At 41.0% G+C, this 20830-nt stretch overlaps 12 non-coding genes across 12 annotated transcripts; all 12 read right to left on the bottom strand.

The window, feature by feature from the left end:
- Window positions 1-1695: 1695 nt before the first annotated feature.
- Window positions 1696-1768, bottom strand: TRNAF-GAA (transfer RNA phenylalanine (anticodon GAA)). Its single transcript has one exon. It is a non-coding gene; the product is annotated as a tRNA-Phe (tRNA).
- Window positions 1769-3713: 1945 nt separating this feature from the next.
- On the bottom strand, window positions 3714-3786 carry TRNAF-GAA (transfer RNA phenylalanine (anticodon GAA)). The gene has a single exon. It is a non-coding gene; the product is annotated as a tRNA-Phe (tRNA).
- A 1812-nt stretch (window positions 3787-5598) lies between these two features.
- TRNAF-GAA (transfer RNA phenylalanine (anticodon GAA)) lies at window positions 5599-5671 on the bottom strand. Its single transcript has one exon. It is a non-coding gene; the product is annotated as a tRNA-Phe (tRNA).
- Window positions 5672-6423: 752 nt separating this feature from the next.
- Window positions 6424-6496, bottom strand: TRNAF-GAA (transfer RNA phenylalanine (anticodon GAA)). The gene has a single exon. It is a non-coding gene; the product is annotated as a tRNA-Phe (tRNA).
- A 1041-nt stretch (window positions 6497-7537) lies between these two features.
- On the bottom strand, window positions 7538-7610 carry TRNAF-GAA (transfer RNA phenylalanine (anticodon GAA)). Its single transcript has one exon. It is a non-coding gene; the product is annotated as a tRNA-Phe (tRNA).
- A 2327-nt stretch (window positions 7611-9937) lies between these two features.
- On the bottom strand, window positions 9938-10010 carry TRNAF-GAA (transfer RNA phenylalanine (anticodon GAA)). Its single transcript has one exon. It is a non-coding gene; the product is annotated as a tRNA-Phe (tRNA).
- A 1812-nt stretch (window positions 10011-11822) lies between these two features.
- Window positions 11823-11895, bottom strand: TRNAF-GAA (transfer RNA phenylalanine (anticodon GAA)). Its single transcript has one exon. It is a non-coding gene; the product is annotated as a tRNA-Phe (tRNA).
- Window positions 11896-12647: 752 nt separating this feature from the next.
- TRNAF-GAA (transfer RNA phenylalanine (anticodon GAA)) lies at window positions 12648-12720 on the bottom strand. Its single transcript has one exon. It is a non-coding gene; the product is annotated as a tRNA-Phe (tRNA).
- Window positions 12721-13761: 1041 nt separating this feature from the next.
- TRNAF-GAA (transfer RNA phenylalanine (anticodon GAA)) lies at window positions 13762-13834 on the bottom strand. The gene has a single exon. It is a non-coding gene; the product is annotated as a tRNA-Phe (tRNA).
- A 1830-nt stretch (window positions 13835-15664) lies between these two features.
- On the bottom strand, window positions 15665-15737 carry TRNAF-GAA (transfer RNA phenylalanine (anticodon GAA)). Its single transcript has one exon. It is a non-coding gene; the product is annotated as a tRNA-Phe (tRNA).
- A 1957-nt stretch (window positions 15738-17694) lies between these two features.
- Window positions 17695-17767, bottom strand: TRNAF-GAA (transfer RNA phenylalanine (anticodon GAA)). The gene has a single exon. It is a non-coding gene; the product is annotated as a tRNA-Phe (tRNA).
- Window positions 17768-18076: 309 nt separating this feature from the next.
- Window positions 18077-18149, bottom strand: TRNAF-GAA (transfer RNA phenylalanine (anticodon GAA)). The gene has a single exon. It is a non-coding gene; the product is annotated as a tRNA-Phe (tRNA).
- Window positions 18150-20830: the final 2681 nt, after the last annotated feature.

Genomic DNA, 20830 nt, shown 5'->3' with positions numbered 1-20830 from the left:
GGTGCCAAAACTATAACACACGAAGAGACAAACGAGTACCAAGTACGCTCATAGCAACATGCCGAAACCCGGGATCGAACCAGGGACCTTCAGATCTTCAGCCTAACGCTCTCCCAACTGAGCTATTTCGGCTGCAAGCACAACTTTTTACGATATTCTAAGACCGTCAAATTTGTGGTGTTTTGATCTTTTCCACGGTGAAAACTCCAAATATCGACAAAGGAAAAGAGAAATCAAAATCATATTCAAAATAGGTTGCAGAAAACCAAGAATGTGTCTGGGACCATCATTTTAACACTCTTCTGACGGACCTGCTTTGTCTTGCTATATTTTTAGAATATTCCCAAACTGCCAGACTTTCTGCTGATTTCGCACTTTCATGGGTGCCAAAACTACAACACACGAAGAGAGAAACGACAACCAAGTACGCTCATAGCAACATGCCGAAACACGGGATCAAACCAGGGACCTTTAGATCTTCAGTCTAACGCTCTCCCAACTGAGCTATTTCGGCTGCAAGCAAAACTTTTTACGATATTCTAAGACCGTCAAATTTGTGGTGTTTTGATCTTTTCCACGGTGAAAACTCCAAACATCGACAAAGGAAAAGAGAAATCAAAATCATATTCAAAATAGGTTGCAGAAAACCAAGAATGTGTCTGGGACTGTCAAATTTGTGGTGTTTTGATGTTTTCCAGGGAAAAAACTCCAAACATCGGCAAAGGAAAAGAGAACTCAGAATCATATTCAACATAGGCTGCAGAAATCCTAGATTGTGTCTGGGACCATCATTTTAACACTCTTCTGACGGACCTGCTTTGTCTTGCTATATTTTTAGAATATTCCCAAACTGCCGGACTTTCTGCTGATTTCGCACTTTCATGGGTGCCAAAACTACAACACACGAAGAGAGAAACGAGAACCAAGTACGCTCATAGCAACATGCCGAAACACGGGATCGAACCAGGGACCTTTAGATCTTCAGTCTAACGCTCTCCCAACTGAGCTATTTCGGCTGCTAGCACAACTTTTTACGATATTCTAAGACCGTCAAATTTGTGGTGTTTTGATCTTTTCCACGGTGAAAACTCCAAACATCGACAAAGGAAAAGAGAAATCAAAATCATATTCAACATAGGTTGCAGAAAACCAAGATTGTGTCTGGGACTGTCATTTTAACACACTTCTCACAGACCTGCTTTGTCTTGCTTTATTTTTAGAATTTTCCCAAACTGTCATCCTTGCTGCTGATTTCGCACATTCATGGGTGCCAAAACTACAACACACGAAGAGAGAAACGAGAACCAAGTACGCTCATAGCAACATGCCGAAACCCGGGACTTTTAGATCTTCAATCTAACGCTCTCCCAACTGAGCTATTTCGGCTGCAAGCGCAGCTTTTTACGATATTCTAAGACCGTCAAATTTGTGGTGTTTTGATCTTTTCCACGGTGAAAACTCCAAACATCGACAAAGGAAAAGAGAAATCAAAATCATATTCAAAATAGGTTGCAGAAAACCAAGAATGTGTCTGGGACTGTCACTTTAACACACTTCTCACGGACCTGCTTTGTCTTGCTTTATTTTTAGAATTTTCCCAAACTGCCACACTTGCTGCTGATTTCGCACTTTCATAGGTGCCAAAACTACAACACACGAAGAGAGAAACGAGTACCAAGTACACTCATAGCAACATGCCGAAACCCGGGATCGAACCAGGGACCTTTAGATCTTCAGTCTAACGCTCTCCCAACTGAGCTATTTCGGCTGCATACACAATGTTTTACGATATTCTAAGACCGTCAAAATTGTGGTGTTTTGATGTTTTCCAGGGAGAAAACGCCAAACATCGACAAAGGAAAAGAGAAATCAAAATCATATTCAACATAGGTTGCAGAAAACCAAGATTGTGTCTGGGACTGTCATTTTAACACACTTCTCACAGACCTGCTTTGTCTTGCTTTATTTTTAGAATTTTCCCAAACTGCCAGACTTTCTGCTGATTTCGCACTTTCATGGGTGCCAAAACTATAACACACGAAGAGACAAACGAGTACCAAGTACGCTCATAGCAACATGCCGAAACCCGGGATCGAACCAGGGACCTTCAGATCTTCAGCCTAACGCTCTCCCAACTGAGCTATTTCGGCTGCAAGCACAACTTTTTACGATATTCTAAGACCGTCAAATTTGTGGTGTTTTGATCTTTTCCACGGTGAAAACTCCAAATATCGACAAAGGAAAAGAGAAATCAAAATCATATTCAAAATAGGTTGCAGAAAACCAAGAATGTGTCTGGGACCATCATTTTAACACTCTTCTGACGGACCTGCTTTGTCTTGCTATATTTTTAGAATATTCCCAAACTGCCAGACTTTCTGCTGATTTCGCACTTTCATGGGTGCCAAAACTACAACACACGAAGAGAGAAACGAGAACCAAGTACGCTCATAGCAACATGCCGAAACACGGGATCAAACCAGGGACCTTTAGATCTTCAGTCTAACGCTCTCCCAACTGAGCTATTTCGGCTGCAAGCAAAACTTTTTACGATATTCTAAGACCGTCAAATTTGTGGTGTTTTGATCTTTTCCACGGTGAAAACTCCAAACATCGACAAAGGAAAAGAGAAATCAAAATCATATTCAAAATAGGTTGCAGAAAACCAAGAATGTGTCTGGGACTGTCAAATTTGTGGTGTTTTGATGTTTTCCAGGGAAAAAACTCCAAACATCGGCAAAGGAAAAGAGAACTCAGAATCATATTCAACATAGGCTGCAGAAATCCTAGATTGTGTCTGGGACCATCATTTTAACACTCTTCTGACGGACCTGCTTTGTCTTGCTATATTTTTAGAATATTCCCAAACTGCCGGACTTTCTGCTGATTTCGCACTTTCATGGGTGCCAAAACTACAACACACGAAGAGAGAAACGAGAACCAAGTACGCTCATAGCAACATGCCGAAACACGGGATCGAACCAGGGACCTTTAGATCTTCAGTCTAACGCTCTCCCAACTGAGCTATTTCGGCTGCTAGCACAACTTTTTACGATATTCTAAGACCGTCAAATTTGTGGTGTTTTGATCTTTTCCACGGTGAAAACTCCAAACATCGACAAAGGAAAAGAGAAATCAAAATCATATTCAACATAGGTTGCAGAAAACCAAGATTGTGTCTGGGACTGTCATTTTAACACACTTCTCACAGACCTGCTTTGTCTTGCTTTATTTTTAGAATTTTCCCAAACTGTCATCCTTGCTGCTGATTTCGCACATTCATGGGTGCCAAAACTACAACACACGAAGAGAGAAACGAGAACCAAGTACGCTCATAGCAACATGCCGAAACCCGGGACTTTTAGATCTTCAATCTAACGCTCTCCCAACTGAGCTATTTCGGCTGCAAGCGCAGCTTTTTACGATATTCTAAGACCGTCAAATTTGTGGTGTTTTGATCTTTTCCACGGTGAAAACTCCAAACATCGACAAAGGAAAAGAGAAATCAAAATCATATTCAAAATAGGTTGCAGAAAACCAAGAATGTGTCTGGGACTGTCACTTTAACACACTTCTCACGGACCTGCTTTGTCTTGCTTTATTTTTAGAATTTTCCCAAACTGCCACACTTGCTGCTGATTTCGCACTTTCATAGGTGCCAAAACTACAACACACGAAGAGAGAAACGAGTACCAAGTACACTCATAGCAACATGCCGAAACCCGGGATCGAACCAGGGACCTTTAGATCTTCAGTCTAACGCTCTCCCAACTGAGCTATTTCGGCTGCATACACAATGTTTTACGATATTCTAAGACCGTCAAAATTGTGGTGTTTTGATGTTTTCCAGGGAGAAAACGCCAAACATCGACAAAGGAAAAGAGAAATCAAAATCATATTCAACATAGGTTGCAGAAAACCAAGATTGTGTCTGGGACTGTCATTTTAACACACTTCTCACAGACCTGCTTTGTCTTGCTTTATTTTTAGAATTTTCCCAAACTGCCAGACTTTCTGCTGATTTCGCACTTTCATGGGTGCCAAAACTATAACACACGAAGAGACAAACGAGTACCAAGTACGCTCATAGCAACATGCCGAAACCCGGGATCGAACCAGGGACCTTCAGATCTTCAGCCTAACGCTCTCCCAACTGAGCTATTTCGGCTGCAAGCACAACTTTTTACGATATTCTAAGACCGTCAAATTTGTGGTGTTTTGATCTTTTCCACGGTGAAAACTCCAAATATCGACAAAGGAAAAGAGAAATCAAAATCATATTCAAAATAGGTTGCAGAAAACCAAGAATGTGTCTGGGACCATCATTTTAACACTCTTCTGACGGACCTGCTTTGTCTTGCTATATTTTTAGAATATTCCCAAACTGCCAGACTTTCTGCTGATTTCGCACTTTCATGGGTGCCAAAACTACAACACACGAAGAGAGAAACGAGAACCAAGTACGCTCATAGCAACATGCCGAAACACGGGATCAAACCAGGGACCTTTAGATCTTCAGTCTAACGCTCTCCCAACTGAGCTATTTCGGCTGCAAGCACAACTTTTTACGATATTCTAAGACCGTCAAATTTGTGGTGTTTTGATCTTTTCCACGGTGAAAACTCCAAACATCGACAAAGGAAAAGAGAAATCAAAATCATATTCAAAATAGGTTGCAGAAAACCAAGAATGTGTCTGGGACTGTCATTTTAACACACTTCTCACGGACCTGCTTTGTCTTGCTTTATTTTTAGAATTTTCCCAAACTGCCACACTTGTTGCTGATTTCGCACATTCACGGGTGCCAAAACTGCAACAAACGAAGAGAGAAACGAGAATCAAGTACGCTCATAGCAACCTACCGAAACCTGGGATCGAACCAGGGACCTTTAGATCTTCAGTCTAACGCTCTCCCAACTGAGCTATTTCGGCTGCAAGCACAACTTTTTACGATATTCTAAGACCGTCAAATTTGTGGTGTTTTGATCTTTTCCACGGTGAAAACTCCAAACATCGACAAAGGAAAAGAGAAATCAAAATCATATTCAAAATAGGTTGCAGAAAACCAAGAATGTGTCTGGGACTGTCATTTTAACACACTTCTCACAGACCTGCTTTGTCTTGCTTTATTTTTAGAATTTTCCCAAACTGCCACACTTGCTGCTGATTTCGCACTTTCACGGGTGCAAAAACTACAACAAACGAAGAGAGAAAAGAGAATTAAGTACGCACATAGCAACCTGCCAAAACCCGGGATCGAACCAGGGACTTTTAGATCTTCAGTCTAACGCTCTCCCAACTGAGCTATTTCGGCTGCAAGCACAACTTTTTACGATATTCTAAGACCGTCAAATTTGTGGTGTTTTGACATCGACAAAGGAAAAGAGAAATCAAAATCATATTCAAAATAGGTTGCAGAAAACCAAGAATGTGTCTGGGACTGTCATTTTAACACACTTCTCACGGACCTGCTTTGTCTTGCTTTATTTTTAGAATTTTCCCAAACTGCCAGACTTGCTGCTGATTTCGCACTTTCATGGGTGCCAAAACTACAACACACGAAGAGAGAAACAAGTACCAAGTACACTCATAGCAACATGCCGAAACCCGGGATTGAACCAGGGACCTTTAGATCTTCAGTCTAACGCTCTCCCAACTGAGCTATTTCGGCTGCAAGCACAACTTTTTACGATATTCTAAGACCGTCAAATTTGTGGTGTTTTGATCTTTTCCACGGTGAAAACTCCAAACATCGACAAAGGAAAAGAGAAATCAAAATCATATTCAAAATAGGTTGCAGAAAACCAAGAATGTGTCTGGGACTGTCATTTTAACACACTTCTCACGGACCTGCTTTGTCTTGCTTTATTTTTAGAATTTTCCCAAACTGCCAGACTTGCTGCTGATTTCGCACTTTCATGGGTGCCAAAACTACAACACACGAAGAGAGAAACGAGAACCAAGTACGCTCATAGCAACATGCCGAAACCCGGGATCGAACCAGGGACCTTTAGATCTTCAGTCTAACACTCTCCCAACTGAGCTATTTCGGCTGCAAGCACAACTTTTTACGATATTCTAAGACCGTAAAATTTGTGGTGTTTTGATCTTTTCCACGGTGAAAACTCCAAACATCGACAAAGGAAAAGAGAAATCAAAATCATATTCAACATAGGTTGCAGAAAACCAAGATTGTGTCTGGGACTGTCATTTTAACACACTTCTCACGGACCTGCTTTGTCTTGCTTTTTTTTTAGAATTTTCCCAAACTGCCACACTTGCTGCTGATTTCGCACTTTCATGGGTGCCAAAACTACAACACACGAAGAGAGAAACTAGAACCAAGTACGCTCATAGCAACATGCCGAAACCCGGGATCGAACCAGGGACCTTTAGATCTTCAGTCTAACGCTCATAGCAACATGCCGAAACCCGGGATCGAACCAGGGACCTTTAGATCTTCAGTCTAACGCTCTCCCAACTGAGCTATTTCGGCTGCAAGCGCAACTTTTTACGATATTCTAAGACCGTAAAATTTGTGGTGTTTTGACATCGACAAAGGAAAAGAGAAATCAAAATCATATTCAAAATAGGTTGCAGAAAACCAAGAATGTGTCTGGGACTGTCATTTTAACACACTTCTCACGGACCTGCTTTGTCTTGCTTTATTTTTAGAATTTTCCCAAACTGCCAGACTTGCTGCTGATTTCGCACTTTCATGGGTGCCAAAACTACAAAACACAAAGAGAGAAACGAGTACCAAGTACACTCATAGCAACATGCTGAAACCCGGGATCGAACATGGGACCTTTAGATCTTCAATCTAATGCTCTCCCAACTAGGCTATTTCGGCTGCAAGTGCAACTTTTTACGATATTCTAAGACCGTCAAATTTGTGGTGTTTTGATCTTTTCCACGGTGAAAACTCCAAACATCGACAAAGGAAAAAAGAAATCAAAATCATATTCAAAATAAGTTGCAGAAAACCAAGAATGTGTCTGGGATTGTCATTTTAACACACTTCTCATGGACCTGCTTTGTCTTGCTTTATTTTTAGAATTTTCCCAAACTGCCAGACTTGCTGCTGATTTCGCACTTTCATGGGTGCCAAAACTACAAAACACAAAGAGAGAAACGAGTACACTCATAGCAACATGCTGAAACCCGGGATCGAACCAGGGACCTTTAGATCTTCAATCTAATGCTCTCCCAACTGAGCTATTTCGGCTGCAAGTGCAACTTTTTACGATATTCTAAGACCGTCAAATTTGTGGTGTTTTGATCTTTTCCACGGTGAAAACTCCAAACATCGACAAAGGAAAAAAGAAATCAAAATCATATTCAAAATAAGTTGCACAAAACCAAGAATGTGTCTGGGATTGTCATTTTAACACACTTCTCACGGACCTGCTTTGTCTTGCTTTATTTTTAGAATTTTCCCAAACTGCCAGACTTTCTGCTGATTTCGCACTTTCATGGGTGCCAAAACTACAACACACGAAGAGAGAAACGAGTACCAAGTACACTCATAACAACATGCCGAAACCCGGGATCGAACCAGGGACCTTTAGATCTTCAGTCTAACGCTCTCCCAACTGAGCTATTTCGGCTGCAAGCACAACTTTTTACGATATTCTAAGACCGTCAAATTTGTGGTGTTTTGATCTTTTCCACGGTGAAAACTCCAAACATCGACAAAGGAAAAGAGATATCAAAATCATATTCAAAATAGGTTGCAGAAAACCAAGAATGTGTCTGGGACTGTCATTTTAACACACTTCTCACGGACCTGCTTTGTCTTGCTATATTTTTAGAATTTTCCCAAACTGCCAGACTTTCTGCTGATTTCGCACTTTCATGGGTGCCAAAACTACAACACACGAAGAGAGAAACGAGTACCAAGTACACTCATAGCAACATGCCGAAACCCGGGATTGAACCAGGGACCTTTAGATCTTCAGTCTGACGCTCTCCCAACTGAGCTATTTCGGCTGCAAGCACAACTTTTTACGATATTCTAAGACCGTCAAATTTGTGGTGTTTTGATCTTTTCCACGGTGAAAACTCCAAACATCGACAAAGGAAAAGAGAAATCAAAATCATATTCAACATAGGTTGCAGAAAACCAAGAATGTGTCTGGGACTGTCATTTTAACACACTTCTCACAGACCTGCTTTGTCTTGCTTTATTTTTAGAATTTTCCCAAACTGCCACACTTGCTGCTGATTTCGCACTTTCACGGGTGCAAAAACTACAACAAACGAAGAGAGAAAAGAGAATTAAGTACGCACATAGCAACCTGCCAAAACTCGGGATCGAACCAGGGACCTTTAGAACTTCAGTCTAACACTCTCCCAACTGAGCTATTTCGGCTGCATACACAATATTTTACGATATTCTAAGACCGTCAAATTTGTGGTGTTTTGATGTTTTCCACGGTGAAAACTCCAAACATCGACAAAGGAAAAGAGATATCAAAATCATATTCAAAATAGGTTGCAGAAAACCAAGAATGTGTCTGGGACCATCATTTTAACACTCTTCTGACGGACCTGCTTTGTCTTGCTATATTTTTAGAATATTCCCAAACTGCCAGACTTTCTGCTGATTTCGCACTTTCATGGGTGCCAAAACTACAACACACGAAGAGAGAAACGAGAACCAAGTACGCTCATAGCAACATGCCGAAACACGGGATCAAACCAGGGACCTTTAGATCTTCAGTCTAACGCTCTCCCAACTGAGCTATTTCGGCTGCAAGCAAAACTTTTTACGATATTCTAAGACCGTCAAATTTGTGGTGTTTTGATCTTTTCCACGGTGAAAACTCCAAACATCGACAAAGGAAAAGAGAAATCAAAATCATATTCAAAATAGGTTGCAGAAAACCAAGAATGTGTCTGGGACTGTCAAATTTGTGGTGTTTTGATGTTTTCCAGGGAAAAAACTCCAAACATCGGCAAAGGAAAAGAGAACTCAGAATCATATTCAACATAGGCTGCAGAAATCCTAGATTGTGTCTGGGACCATCATTTTAACACTCTTCTGACGGACCTGCTTTGTCTTGCTATATTTTTAGAATATTCCCAAACTGCCGGACTTTCTGCTGATTTCGCACTTTCATGGGTGCCAAAACTACAACACACGAAGAGAGAAACGAGAACCAAGTACGCTCATAGCAACATGCCGAAACACGGGATCGAACCAGGGACCTTTAGATCTTCAGTCTAACGCTCTCCCAACTGAGCTATTTCGGCTGCTAGCACAACTTTTTACGATATTCTAAGACCGTCAAATTTGTGGTGTTTTGATCTTTTCCACGGTGAAAACTCCAAACATCGACAAAGGAAAAGAGAAATCAAAATCATATTCAACATAGGTTGCAGAAAACCAAGATTGTGTCTGGGACTGTCATTTTAACACACTTCTCACAGACCTGCTTTGTCTTGCTTTATTTTTAGAATTTTCCCAAACTGTCATCCTTGCTGCTGATTTCGCACATTCATGGGTGCCAAAACTACAACACACGAAGAGAGAAACGAGAACCAAGTACGCTCATAGCAACATGCCGAAACCCGGGACTTTTAGATCTTCAATCTAACGCTCTCCCAACTGAGCTATTTCGGCTGCAAGCGCAGCTTTTTACGATATTCTAAGACCGTCAAATTTGTGGTGTTTTGATCTTTTCCACGGTGAAAACTCCAAACATCGACAAAGGAAAAGAGAAATCAAAATCATATTCAAAATAGGTTGCAGAAAACCAAGAATGTGTCTGGGACTGTCACTTTAACACACTTCTCACGGACCTGCTTTGTCTTGCTTTATTTTTAGAATTTTCCCAAACTGCCACACTTGCTGCTGATTTCGCACTTTCATAGGTGCCAAAACTACAACACACGAAGAGAGAAACGAGTACCAAGTACACTCATAGCAACATGCCGAAACCCGGGATCGAACCAGGGACCTTTAGATCTTCAGTCTAACGCTCTCCCAACTGAGCTATTTCGGCTGCATACACAATGTTTTACGATATTCTAAGACCGTCAAAATTGTGGTGTTTTGATGTTTTCCAGGGAGAAAACGCCAAACATCGACAAAGGAAAAGAGAAATCAAAATCATATTCAACATAGGTTGCAGAAAACCAAGATTGTGTCTGGGACTGTCATTTTAACACACTTCTCACAGACCTGCTTTGTCTTGCTTTATTTTTAGAATTTTCCCAAACTGCCAGACTTTCTGCTGATTTCGCACTTTCATGGGTGCCAAAACTATAACACACGAAGAGACAAACGAGTACCAAGTACGCTCATAGCAACATGCCGAAACCCGGGATCGAACCAGGGACCTTCAGATCTTCAGCCTAACGCTCTCCCAACTGAGCTATTTCGGCTGCAAGCACAACTTTTTACGATATTCTAAGACCGTCAAATTTGTGGTGTTTTGATCTTTTCCACGGTGAAAACTCCAAATATCGACAAAGGAAAAGAGAAATCAAAATCATATTCAAAATAGGTTGCAGAAAACCAAGAATGTGTCTGGGACCATCATTTTAACACTCTTCTGACGGACCTGCTTTGTCTTGCTATATTTTTAGAATATTCCCAAACTGCCAGACTTTCTGCTGATTTCGCACTTTCATGGGTGCCAAAACTACAACACACGAAGAGAGAAACGAGAACCAAGTACGCTCATAGCAACATGCCGAAACACGGGATCAAACCAGGGACCTTTAGATCTTCAGTCTAACGCTCTCCCAACTGAGCTATTTCGGCTGCAAGCACAACTTTTTACGATATTCTAAGACCGTCAAATTTGTGGTGTTTTGATCTTTTCCACGGTGAAAACTCCAAACATCGACAAAGGAAAAGAGAAATCAAAATCATATTCAAAATAGGTTGCAGAAAACCAAGAATGTGTCTGGGACTGTCATTTTAACACACTTCTCACGGACCTGCTTTGTCTTGCTTTATTTTTAGAATTTTCCCAAACTGCCACACTTGTTGCTGATTTCGCACATTCACGGGTGCCAAAACTGCAACAAACGAAGAGAGAAACGAGAATCAAGTACGCTCATAGCAACCTACCGAAACCTGGGATCGAACCAGGGACCTTTAGATCTTCAGTCTAACGCTCTCCCAACTGAGCTATTTCGGCTGCAAGCACAACTTTTTACGATATTCTAAGACCGTCAAATTTGTGGTGTTTTGATCTTTTCCACGGTGAAAACTCCAAACATCGACAAAGGAAAAGAGAAATCAAAATCATATTCAAAATAGGTTGCAGAAAACCAAGAATGTGTCTGGGACTGTCATTTTAACACACTTCTCACAGACCTGCTTTGTCTTGCTTTATTTTTAGAATTTTCCCAAACTGCCACACTTGCTGCTGATTTCGCACTTTCACGGGTGCAAAAACTACAACAAACGAAGAGAGAAAAGAGAATTAAGTACGCACATAGCAACCTGCCAAAACCCGGGATCGAACCAGGGACTTTTAGATCTTCAGTCTAACGCTCTCCCAACTGAGCTATTTCGGCTGCAAGCACAACTTTTTACGATATTCTAAGACCGTCAAATTTGTGGTGTTTTGACATCGACAAAGGAAAAGAGAAATCAAAATCATATTCAAAATAGGTTGCAGAAAACCAAGAATGTGTCTGGGACTGTCATTTTAACACACTTCTCACGGACCTGCTTTGTCTTGCTTTATTTTTAGAATTTTCCCAAACTGCCAGACTTGCTGCTGATTTCGCACTTTCATGGGTGCCAAAACTACAACACACGAAGAGAGAAACAAGTACCAAGTACACTCATAGCAACATGCCGAAACCCGGGATTGAACCAGGGACCTTTAGATCTTCAGTCTAACGCTCTCCCAACTGAGCTATTTCGGCTGCAAGCACAACTTTTTACGATATTCTAAGACCGTCAAATTTGTGGTGTTTTGATCTTTTCCACGGTGAAAACTCCAAACATCGACAAAGGAAAAGAGAAATCAAAATCATATTCAAAATAGGTTGCAGAAAACCAAGAATGTGTCTGGGACTGTCATTTTAACACACTTCTCACGGACCTGCTTTGTCTTGCTTTATTTTTAGAATTTTCCCAAACTGCCAGACTTGCTGCTGATTTCGCACTTTCATGGGTGCCAAAACTACAACACACGAAGAGAGAAACGAGAACCAAGTACGCTCATAGCAACATGCCGAAACCCGGGATCGAACCAGGGACCTTTAGATCTTCAGTCTAACACTCTCCCAACTGAGCTATTTCGGCTGCAAGCACAACTTTTTACGATATTCTAAGACCGTAAAATTTGTGGTGTTTTGATCTTTTCCACGGTGAAAACTCCAAACATCGACAAAGGAAAAGAGAAATCAAAATCATATTCAACATAGGTTGCAGAAAACCAAGATTGTGTCTGGGACTGTCATTTTAACACACTTCTCACGGACCTGCTTTGTCTTGCTTTTTTTTTAGAATTTTCCCAAACTGCCACACTTGCTGCTGATTTCGCACTTTCATGGGTGCCAAAACTACAACACACGAAGAGAGAAACTAGAACCAAGTACGCTCATAGCAACATGCCGAAACCCGGGATCGAACCAGGGACCTTTAGATCTTCAGTCTAACGCTCATAGCAACATGCCGAAACCCGGGATCGAACCAGGGACCTTTAGATCTTCAGTCTAACGCTCTCCCAACTGAGCTATTTCGGCTGCAAGCGCAACTTTTTACGATATTCTAAGACCGTAAAATTTGTGGTGTTTTGACATCGACAAAGGAAAAGAGAAATCAAAATCATATTCAAAATAGGTTGCAGAAAACCAAGAATGTGTCTGGGACTGTCATTTTAACACACTTCTCACGGACCTGCTTTGTCTTGCTTTATTTTTAGAATTTTCCCAAACTGCCAGACTTGCTGCTGATTTCGCACTTTCATGGGTGCCAAAACTACAAAACACAAAGAGAGAAACGAGTACCAAGTACACTCATAGCAACATGCTGAAACCCGGGATCGAACATGGGACCTTTAGATCTTCAATCTAATGCTCTCCCAACTAGGCTATTTCGGCTGCAAGTGCAACTTTTTACGATATTCTAAGACCGTCAAATTTGTGGTGTTTTGATCTTTTCCACGGTGAAAACTCCAAACATCGACAAAGGAAAAAAGAAATCAAAATCATATTCAAAATAAGTTGCAGAAAACCAAGAATGTGTCTGGGATTGTCATTTTAACACACTTCTCATGGACCTGCTTTGTCTTGCTTTATTTTTAGAATTTTCCCAAACTGCCAGACTTGCTGCTGATTTCGCACTTTCATGGGTGCCAAAACTACAAAACACAAAGAGAGAAACGAGTACACTCATAGCAACATGCTGAAACCCGGGATCGAACCAGGGACCTTTAGATCTTCAATCTAATGCTCTCCCAACTGAGCTATTTCGGCTGCAAGTGCAACTTTTTACGATATTCTAAGACCGTCAAATTTGTGGTGTTTTGATCTTTTCCACGGTGAAAACTCCAAACATCGACAAAGGAAAAAAGAAATCAAAATCATATTCAAAATAAGTTGCACAAAACCAAGAATGTGTCTGGGATTGTCATTTTAACACACTTCTCACGGACCTGCTTTGTCTTGCTTTATTTTTAGAATTTTCCCAAACTGCCAGACTTTCTGCTGATTTCGCACTTTCATGGGTGCCAAAACTACAACACACGAAGAGAGAAACGAGTACCAAGTACACTCATAACAACATGCCGAAACCCGGGATCGAACCAGGGACCTTTAGATCTTCAGTCTAACGCTCTCCCAACTGAGCTATTTCGGCTGCAAGCACAACTTTTTACGATATTCTAAGACCGTCAAATTTGTGGTGTTTTGATCTTTTCCACGGTGAAAACTCCAAACATCGACAAAGGAAAAGAGATATCAAAATCATATTCAAAATAGGTTGCAGAAAACCAAGAATGTGTCTGGGACTGTCATTTTAACACACTTCTCACGGACCTGCTTTGTCTTGCTATATTTTTAGAATTTTCCCAAACTGCCAGACTTTCTGCTGATTTCGCACTTTCATGGGTGCCAAAACTACAACACACGAAGAGAGAAACGAGTACCAAGTACACTCATAGCAACATGCCGAAACCCGGGATTGAACCAGGGACCTTTAGATCTTCAGTCTGACGCTCTCCCAACTGAGCTATTTCGGCTGCAAGCACAACTTTTTACGATATTCTAAGACCGTCAAATTTGTGGTGTTTTGATCTTTTCCACGGTGAAAACTCCAAACATCGACAAAGGAAAAGAGAAATCAAAATCATATTCAACATAGGTTGCAGAAAACCAAGAATGTGTCTGGGACTGTCATTTTAACACACTTCTCACAGACCTGCTTTGTCTTGCTTTATTTTTAGAATTTTCCCAAACTGCCACACTTGCTGCTGATTTCGCACTTTCACGGGTGCAAAAACTACAACAAACGAAGAGAGAAAAGAGAATTAAGTACGCACATAGCAACCTGCCAAAACTCGGGATCGAACCAGGGACCTTTAGAACTTCAGTCTAACACTCTCCCAACTGAGCTATTTCGGCTGCATACACAATATTTTACGATATTCTAAGACCGTCAAATTTGTGGTGTTTTGATGTTTTCCAGGGAGAAAACGCCAAACATCGACAAAGGAAAAGAGAAATCAAAATCATATTCAACATAGGTTGCAGAAAACCAAGATTGTGTCTGGGACTGTCATTTTAACACACTTCTCACAGACCTGCTTTGTCTTGCTTTATTTTTAGAATTTTCCCAAACTGCCAGACTTTCTGCTGATTTCGCACTTTCATGGGTGCCAAAACTACAACACACGAAGAGACAAACGAGTACCAAGTACACTCATAGCAACATGCCGAAACCCGGGATCGAACCAGGGACCTTCAGATCTTCAGTCTAACGCTCTCCCAACCGAGCTATTTCGGCTGCAAGCACAACTTTTTACGATATTCTAAGACCGTCAAATTTGTGGTGTTTTGATCTTTTCCACGGTGAAAACTCCAAACATCGACAAAGGAAAAAAGAAATCAAAATCATATTCAAAATAAGTTGCAGAAAACCAAGAATGTGTCTGGGATTGTCATTTTAACACACTTCTCATGGACCTGCTTTGTCTTGCTTTATTTTTAGAATTTTCCCAAACTGCCAGACTTGCTGCTGATTTCGCACTTTCATGGGTGCCAAAACTACAAAACACAAAGAGAGAAACGAGTACACTCATAGCAACATGCTGAAACCCGGGATCGAACCAGGGACCTTTAGATCTTCAATCTAATGCTCTCCCAACTGAGCTATTTCGGCTGCAAGTGCAACTTTTTACGATATTCTAAGACCGTCAAATTTGTGGTGTTTTGATCTTTTCCACGGTGAAAACTCCAAACATCGACAAAGGAAAAAAGAAATCAAAATCATATTCAAAATAAGTTGCACAAAACCAAGAATGTGTCTGGGATTGTCATTTTAACACACTTCTCACGGACCTGCTTTGTCTTGCTTTATTTTTAGAATTTTCCCAAACTGCCAGACTTTCTGCTGATTTCGCACTTTCATGGGTGCCAAAACTACAACACACGAAGAGAGAAACGAGTACCAAGTACACTCATAACAACATGCCGAAACCCGGGATCGAACCAGGGACCTTTAGATCTTCAGTCTAACGCTCTCCCAACTGAGCTATTTCGGCTGCAAGCACAACTTTTTACGATATTCTAAGACCGTCAAATTTGTGGTGTTTTGATCTTTTCCACGGTGAAAACTCCAAACATCGACAAAGGAAAAGAGATATCAAAATCATATTCAAAATAGGTTGCAGAAAACCAAGAATGTGTCTGGGACTGTCATTTTAACACACTTCTCACGGACCTGCTTTGTCTTGCTATATTTTTAGAATTTTCCCAAACTGCCAGACTTTCTGCTGATTTCGCACTTTCATGGGTGCCAAAACTACAACACACGAAGAGAGAAACGAGTACCAAGTACACTCATAGCAACATGCCGAAACCCGGGATTGAACCAGGGACCTTTAGATCTTCAGTCTGACGCTCTCCCAACTGAGCTATTTCGGCTGCAAGCACAACTTTTTACGATATTCTAAGACCGTCAAATTTGTGGTGTTTTGATCTTTTCCACGGTGAAAACTCCAAACATCGACAAAGGAAAAGAGAAATCAAAATCATATTCAACATAGGTTGCAGAAAACCAAGAATGTGTCTGGGACTGTCATTTTAACACACTTCTCACAGACCTGCTTTGTCTTGCTTTATTTTTAGAATTTTCCCAAACTGCCACACTTGCTGCTGATTTCGCACTTTCACGGGTGCAAAAACTACAACAAACGAAGAGAGAAAAGAGAATTAAGTACGCACATAGCAACCTGCCAAAACTCGGGATCGAACCAGGGACCTTTAGAACTTCAGTCTAACACTCTCCCAACTGAGCTATTTCGGCTGCATACACAATATTTTACGATATTCTAAGACCGTCAAATTTGTGGTGTTTTGATGTTTTCCAGGGAGAAAACGCCAAACATCGACAAAGGAAAAGAGAAATCAAAATCATATTCAACATAGGTTGCAGAAAACCAAGATTGTGTCTGGGACTGTCATTTTAACACACTTCTCACAGACCTGCTTTGTCTTGCTTTATTTTTAGAATTTTCCCAAACTGCCAGACTTTCTGCTGATTTCGCACTTTCATGGGTGCCAAAACTACAACACACGAAGAGACAAACGAGTACCAAGTACACTCATAGCAACATGCCGAAACCCGGGATCGAACCAGGGACCTTCAGATCTTCAGTCTAACGCTCTCCCAACCGAGCTATTTCGGCTGCAAGCACAACTTTTTACGATTTTCTAAGACCGTCAAATTTGTGGTGTTTTGATCTTTTCCACGGTGAAAACTCCAAACATCGACAAAGGAAAAGAGAAATCAAAATCATATTCAAAATAGGTTGCAGAAAACCAAGAATGTGTCTGGGACTGTCATTTTAACACACTTCTCACGGACCTGCTTTGTCTTGCTTTATTTTTAGAATTTTCCCAAACTGCCACACTTGTTGCTGATTTCGCACATTCACGGGTGCCAAAACTGCAACAAACGAAGAGAGAAACGAGAATCAAGTACGCTCATAGCAACCTACCGAAACCTGGGATCGAACCAGGGACCTTTAGATCTTCAGTCTAACGCTCTCCCAACTGAGCTATTTCGGCTGCAAGCAAAACTTTTTACGATATTCTAAGACCGTCAAATTTGTGGTGTTTTGATCTTTTCCACGGTGAAAACTCCAAACATCGACAAAGGAAAAGAGAAATCAAAATCATATTCAAAATAGGTTGCAGAAAACCAAGAATGTGTCTGGGACTGTCAAATTTGTGGTGTTTTGATGTTTTCCAGGGAAAAAACTCCAAACATCGGCAAAGGAAAAGAGAACTCAGAATCATATTCAACATAGGCTGCAGAAATCCTAGATTGTGTCTGGGACCATCATTTTAACACTCTTCTGACGGACCTGCTTTGTCTTGCTATATTTTTAGAATATTCCCAAACTGCCGGACTTTCTGCTGATTTCGCACTTTCATGGGTGCCAAAACTACAACACACGAAGAGAGAAACGAGAACCAAGTACGCTCATAGCAACATGCCGAAACCCGGGATCGAACCAGGGACCTTTAGATCTTCAGTCTAACGCTCTCCCAACTGAGCTATTTCGGCTGCAAGCACAACTTTTTACGATATTCTAAGACCGTCAAATTTGTGGTGTTTTGATCTTTTCCACGGTGAAAACTCCAAACATCGACAAAGGAAAAGAGAAATCAAAATCATATTCAACATAGGCTGCAGAAAACCAAGATTGTGTCTGGGACTGTCATTTTAACACACTTCTCACGGACCTGCTTTGTCTTGCTTTATTTTTAGAATTTTTCCAAACTGCCACACTTGCTGCTGATTTCGCACTTTCATGGGTGCCAAAACTACAACACACGAAGAGAGAAACTAGAACCAAGTATGCTCATAGCAACATGCCGAAACCCGGAATCGAACCAGGGACCTTTAGATCTTCAGTCTAACGCTCTCCCAACTGAGCTATTTCGGCTGCAAGCACAACTTTTTACGATATTCTAAGACCGTCAAATTTGTGGTGTTTTGATCTTTTCCACGGTGAAAACTCCAAACATCGACAAAGGAAAAGAGATATCAAAATCATATTCAAAATAGGTTGCAGAAAACCAAGAATGTGTCTGGGACTGTCATTTTAACACACTTCTCACGGACCTGCTTTGTCTTGCTATATTTTTAGAATTTTCCCAAACTGCCAGACTTTCTGCTGATTTCGCACTTTCATGGGTGCCAAAACTACAACACACGAAGAGAGAAACGAGTACCAAGTACACTCATAGCAACATGCCGAAACCCGGGATTGAACCAGGGACCTTTAGATCTTCAGTCTGACGCTCTCCCAACTGAGCTATTTCGGCTGCAAGCACAACTTTTTACGATATTCTAAGACCGTCAAATTTGTGGTGTTTTGATCTTTTCCACGGTGAAAACTCCAAACATCGACAAAGGAAAAGAGAAATCAAAATCATATTCAACATAGGTTGCAGAAAACCAAGAATGTGTCTGGGACTGTCATTTTAACACACTTCTCACAGACCTGCTTTGTCTTGCTTTATTTTTAGAATTTTCCCAAACTGCCACACTTGCTGCTGATTTCGCACTTTCACGGGTGCAAAAACTACAACAAACGAAGAGAGAAAAGAGAATTAAGTACGCACATAGCAACCTGCCAAAACTCGGGATCGAACCAGGGACCTTTAGAACTTCAGTCTAACACTCTCCCAACTGAGCTATTTCGGCTGCATACACAATATTTTACGATATTCTAAGACCGTCAAATTTGTGGTGTTTTGATGTTTTCCAGGGAGAAAACGCCAAACATCGACAAAGGAAAAGAGAAATCAAAATCATATTCAACATAGGTTGCAGAAAACCAAGATTGTGTCTGGGACTGTCATTTTAACACACTTCTCACAGACCTGCTTTGTCTTGCTTTATTTTTAGAATTTTCCCAAACTGCCAGACTTTCTGCTGATTTCGCACTTTCATGGGTGCCAAAACTACAACACACGAAGAGACAAACGAGTACCAAGTACACTCATAGCAACATGCCGAAACCCGGGATCGAACCAGGGACCTTCAGATCTTCAGTCTAACGCTCTCCCAACTGAGCTATTTCGGCTGCAAGCACAACTTTTTACGATTTTCTAAGACCGTCAAATTTGTGGTGTTTTGATCTTTTCCACGGTGAAAACTCCAAACATCGACAAAGGAAAAGAGAAATCAAAATCATATTCAAAATAGGTTGCAGAAAACCAAGAATGTGTCTGGGACTGTCATTTTAACACACTTCTCACGGACCTGCTTTGTCTTGCTTTATTTTTAGAATTTTCCCAAACTGCCACACTTGTTGCTGATTTCGCACATTCACGGGTGCCAAAACTGCAACAAACGAAGAGAGAAACGAGAATCAAGTACGCTCATAGCAACCTACCGAAACCTGGGATCGAACCAGGGACCTTTAGATCTTCAGTCTAACGCTCTCCCAACTGAGCTATTTCTGCTGCAAGCAAAACTTTTTACGATATTCTAAGACCGTCAAATTTGTGGTGTTTTGATCTTTTCCACGGTGAAAACTCCAAACATCGACAAAGGAAAAGAGAAATCAAAATCATATTCAAAATAGGTTGCAGAAAACCAAGAATGTGTCTGGGACTGTCAAATTTGTGGTGTTTTGATGTTTTCCAGGGAAAAAACTCCAAACATCGGCAAAGGAAAAGAGAAATCAAAATCATATTCAACATAGGTTGCAGAAAACCAAGAATGTGTCTGGGACTGTCATTTTAACACACTTCTCACAGACCTGCTTTGTCTTGCTTTATTTTTAGAATTTTCCCAAACTGCCACACTTGCTGCTGATTTCGCACTTTCACGGGTGCAAAAACTACAACAAACGAAGAGAGAAAAGAGAATTAAGTACGCACATAGCAACCTGCCAAAACTCGGGATCGAACCAGGGACCTTTAGAACTTCAGTCTAACACTCTCCCAACTGAGCTATTTCGGCTGCATACACAATATTTTACGATATTCTAAGACCGTCAAATTTGTGGTGTTTTGATGTTTTCCAGGGAGAAAACGCCAAACATCGACAAAGGAAAAGAGAAATCAAAATCATATTCAACATAGGTTGCAGAAAACCAAGATTGTGTCTGGGACTGTCATTTTAACACACTTCTCACAGACCTGCTTTGTCTTGCTTTATTTTTAGAATTTTCCCAAACTGCCAGACTTTCTGCTGATTTCGCACTTTCATGGGTGCCAAAACTACAACACACGAAGAGACAAACGAGTACCAAGTACACTCATAGCAACATGCCGAAACCCGGGATCGAACCAGGGACCTTCAGATCTTCAGTCTAACGCTCTCCCAACTGAGCTATTTCGGCTGCAAGCAAAACTTTTTACGATATTCTAAGACCGTCAAATTTGTGGTGTTTTGATCTTTTCCACGGTGAAAACTCCAAACATCGACAAAGGAAAAGAGAAATCAAAATCATATTCAAAATAGGTTGCAGAAAACCAAGAATGTGTCTGGGACTGTCAAATTTGTGGTGTTTTGATGTTTTCCAGGGAAAAAACTCCAAACATCGGCAAAGGAAAAGAGAACTCAGAATCATATTCAACATAGGCTGCAGAAATCCTAGATTGTGTCTGG

This window comes from Eleutherodactylus coqui, chromosome 3, assembly GCF_035609145.1.
Source record: "Eleutherodactylus coqui strain aEleCoq1 chromosome 3, aEleCoq1.hap1, whole genome shotgun sequence".
In the NCBI taxonomy this organism is placed as follows: Eukaryota; Metazoa; Chordata; class Amphibia; order Anura; family Eleutherodactylidae; genus Eleutherodactylus; species Eleutherodactylus coqui.
Note: the sequence above shows the minus strand (reverse complement) of the source record. Positions and strands in the feature narration are given on the sequence as shown.